Source organism: Aristolochia californica, unplaced genomic scaffold (assembly GCF_029961685.1).
Source record: "Aristolochia californica isolate CCGP_79_NKW_82.1479 unplaced genomic scaffold, dmAriCali1.0.hap1 SCAF_13, whole genome shotgun sequence".
NCBI classification, from domain to species: Eukaryota; Viridiplantae; Streptophyta; class Magnoliopsida; order Piperales; family Aristolochiaceae; genus Aristolochia; species Aristolochia californica.
This window is the reverse complement of record NW_027181804.1, coordinates 22,664,726-22,669,003: the sequence shown is the minus strand read 5'-3', so window position 1 is coordinate 22,669,003 and position 4,278 is coordinate 22,664,726. Positions and strand designations below refer to the sequence as shown.

The following is a 4,278-nucleotide window of genomic DNA, read 5'->3' as shown; positions in this document are numbered from 1 at the left end:
GGTTTTAAGGGGATCCGGATTCGGATACGTACCGGATCTTGACCATCTTATTCTGATTCTGTATCCGAATCAATATCCATTTAAGATCCAAAGTTTTGGATATTATCTGATATTCCGGATCCGGATCCGGATCCTGCTATAGGAGCACTAGTCCTCTCGGTTGCCTTTTAAAAACATTTTTCTTTTGGGAAGAGGGTCGAAATCGTGGACAGCACCGCAGACTTCTGCTGATCTGCTGGACAGACGAGAATGGCGACCCTTGCCTGCAGCAAGAAGTTTGGGTTGCCACTCTACTGTGCTTCGTGGGTAGGAATTTACAAGAGCCAACAAAATAGCATCCTCCAGCAGGAACGAGTTGAAGAAACAACACCAGAAGAAAATTCGAACGAGATCAAGCAATCTTCGCCTCTCATTCAGTACGTGGTTTTGGGCGGCGGAGGAGGAGAAGGGCGTAGTGGGGTTCCTAACGCGCTTTTGCTTGTCCAATTTGACTTCGCCACTGCTTCTCTATCTGACGAACCTGTAAGTTCGTGACGCGTCAGCCAATCTGAGTTCATCTGGGTTCTTCATTGTAACAATGATGTTTGGTTATTCAGGCGAACAAGCTTAGAACTATTGGAGAATTGCCTTATAGGATGTCGGTGCACCCAGGAGGAGAAGGCCTTGTTTGTTCCTTCTGTCAAAATTGCAAGTTTGTTCTCTCTTGTTCCGTTGTTCTCTGGCATTTTCTATGTTGTGTATAGTAACTTCTATCTATCTTTCCACGAAAACTCAGGCAATACTTCTAAGTTGTTCATATAGGTGGTATGAATGGGACAAACCCAATAGTGTGGAGAACCATAAGCTGGCCCTGAAGCCTTCGGAGAAATTGCTGACCCACTTGGAAAATGTCGGGTTGCAGTTGGCTTTGTCATTTAACTCGGAGGGTTCAATTCTCGCAGCTGGTGGTGTGGTACACATTAACTTCTTGCTCTGTCCGTCTTCCTTATCGTTTGGCTTATAAAAGTTTTTTTTTTTTCGGTGTTTTATGTTCCTCATGTCATAAAGAATGCCCTGTGACGAAGCTGTTTTGTCGTATTTTTTTTTCTTTTTCTTTTTTCTGGTATCGCTTGTGAATATTTGTTGGTATGATTCATTTTCAATTTGCATTCATTTACAATTAAAACGTTGCATTTTCTTCTGGCGTTTTGATCTGCTGTGGCTTTAGAATATGAGAAATGTTGCCAGTGTTAAATATGTAAATTCAATGCTAATCATGGAATGCTTCAGTTTCCTGGAAATCATAATGTTACCGTTTTCTTCTTCTACTCATGAAACAGTTCGAGGTTTCCATAGGTGTGATATGATCTATCTTGGTTGTTGTCGAGTTGTAGATTTATACTTCCTAGCTTCAACTCTTTGAAGAAAGAGTTTATAATTTTTGTTAATTTTTTTGGTGTCAAAATTTCAGCTGCTCAGGGTGCATGTGTGCTTCCATAGAAAAAAAATGGGAAAACAATTTTTCCTTTGACCTATTTTCTCATAGGATGATTTTTTCATTGGAAAAACTTCCCTTTGACCATTTTCTTGTGTTTGTGCTAACACAGGAAACGGTAGGAAAATTCTATTAATGTTTGTGGACATGGAAAATGAAATTTTTTTTCTTATGAATAATATACCAAATTATAATAAAGAGTTAATTATTTTACATACCCCGAGAATATTAATACTATAAATCAATGGGCAAATAAAGGAGGCAAGAACCTTGAGGTTTTCTCCCCTTGTCAATGTGACATAGGCCTAGATAGTGGCTGAACCAATAAATACCTATATGCTTCTATGTTTGAATTAATATTGACATATCAGATTGTATTACCATAGACATGTGATTCTTGAACAATATTACAAGGGTATTTAGGTTAATCATGACAAACATAAATTTAATCATTAAAAACATGTAAGAAGTAATTAAACTTCATACAAAGTTCACCAAATTAACTAGTTAATTGTATATAGTTCAAGTTTCATTCTTTTAATACTAAATAACATAAATACAAAACAAATCAAGAGCTTTCGAGCATCAACCTAGCTATATCATCAGACATATTATTAGCCTCGTCTTATATATATATATATTTTTTGAGAAAAGATTATTTTATTTACGAGGAAACAAAATACAAATCAAGGGAGCAAACCCCCTAACAACAAGGGATTGGAGGGTTGTTCCCTTCTTAACAAGTACATTAGCGGTCGAATTGGCGGATCTCGGAACATGAGTCCGAATACAATCAAAATGTGAAGCAATATCCATAATTTCAAAGAAAACATCCCAGTGGCTCCAAAGGGAAGGAGGGGGAGGGAGCAAGATCATTCCATCCAATCACAACCTTGGACTCTCCTTCAATGTGAAGAGGACCCCCACAGTTGTCACTAAAGAAGTCGAGCCCGTTAAGGAGACTATGAATTTCAGCAGTTGTAGAATTCAAAATACCCAAGGGGCCCGCATAGGAAATCAGCTGATTACCGGAAGGGTCAATAATAACTCCCCCAAATCCAACAATCCTGGGATTACCAATCGAAAAACCATCAAAATTAAGTTTGATGAGCCCTGGCTGCAGTGTCCATTCCTTAACAATAGGGGGCTTCACTCCATCCAATCACAACCTTGGAATCTCATTCAATGTGAAGAGGACCCCCACAATTGTCACTAAAGAAGTGGAACCCGTTAAGGAGACTATGAATTTCAGCAGTTGTAGAATCCAAAATACCCAAGGCGCCCGCATAGGAAATCAACTGATTACCGGAAGGGTCAATAATAACTCCCCCAAATCCAACAATCCTGGGATTACCAAACGAAGAACCATCAAAATTAAGCTTGAGGAGCCCTGGCTGAGGTGGTGTCGATTCCTTAACAATAGGGGGCTTTGATCAAGCACGTAATCGAGCCAGACAATGCCAATTATCCCGAATAGTGGAGCCAATAGGAAATGTGCCCGGAAATAATATCAGCAATTCTCTTTGGGTATTCAAACTTGGCATTGAAATGTCTGCAATCTCGCTCATTCTAAAGACCCTAGGGAATGAAGGCAACACAAACAGAAAGAATCAACTTTCCAAACCTTGGAAGAGTAGAACCAAGAAGCATTCTACTGGCATGAATCAGATCCGTAGGTAGACAGAATTGTAACCTGACCTTGCAAAGAATGGAGGTCCACACGAGCCACAAGAAGGGGCAATATAGGAGGAGATGACTAATTGATTCTTCCACCGAATTGCAAACCGGGCAAAGGAGATCGGTAGAGGGGTGGCCTCTCCATCTAAGAATATCCGCCGTGAGGATCTTATTGAGGCAGACACTCTACATAATTTTTTTTATCTTGGGAGGGGTGGAAAAGCACCAAGTGAAGTTAATCTCGTGCTCAACCCAGTGAGAGTGCCTCCCTCTGATGTAGCAGTAAGCAGATGCCACAAAGAAAACACTGCGCTTATCAGGCCACCAAATTAACTTGTCTTGAGCATGAGAACGTAGCCAAATTGAAAGGACAAAGTCCAGCAGCCGACTAGCATCCAAGGCCTCAGTGTCAGACTAGCATCCCACAGTCTTCAAAAGCATCCGCTACCCAAATCTCTCTCAACAAAGAGAGATGAAATAACCTGTTGAAAGAGCACTGATGGGGCTCACTCCCAGCCCACCAATCTCCCCAAAACTTTAAAGAGTGCCCATTACCCGCATAGAATCTGATGGCTGAGGAGAAGGTCGGAAGGAGGAGATAGAGGGATTTCCAGATCGACGATAAGCATCTTCTATTCCCTCCAGAAGTCCACCAAGGGGAGGATCAACCACGTTTGGTGACTAGCATGTCCTTCCAGAGATTGGAAGAGAGTGTTGAACTTCCAAATCCACTTCAAAAGTGAAGTTCGATTCATGTCCTTAGATCGCTGGATACCCAAACCCCCTAAATACTTGGGGATATAGACTTCATCCCAATTGACGAAATGAAATTGAAAGTATCACAGGAGCCCCTCCAAAGGAACCGCCTTTTGATCTTGTCCATGATTTTACAAATGGAGGTAGGTCAAGGCAGGAAGGATAGGAAATATTCGGAATGGTGACAATGCATGACTTAGGAGGGTAAGTCTTCCTGCTTTGTTGAGAAGTTGACCTTTCCATGTGGCGAGACGTAACTCAAGCTTTTCAACCACCGACGTCCAAAGGTTCTTAGTGATGCACTCGTTGAATAGAGGAAGCCTGAGGTAAGTGGTAGGAATGGTGGAGACCGAACATCCAAATAAGTTTGT

General features: G+C 41.2%; 1 long non-coding RNA gene across 1 annotated transcript; it reads left to right on the top strand.

Moving 5' to 3' along the window:
• Positions 1–320: 320 nt before the first annotated feature.
• Positions 321–946, top strand: LOC137948516 (uncharacterized). The gene is made up of 3 exons (XR_011111630.1): positions 321–522; positions 597–691; positions 802–946. It is a non-coding gene; the product is annotated as an uncharacterized lncRNA (long non-coding RNA).
• The last annotated feature ends 3,332 nt before the right edge of the window (positions 947–4,278 follow it).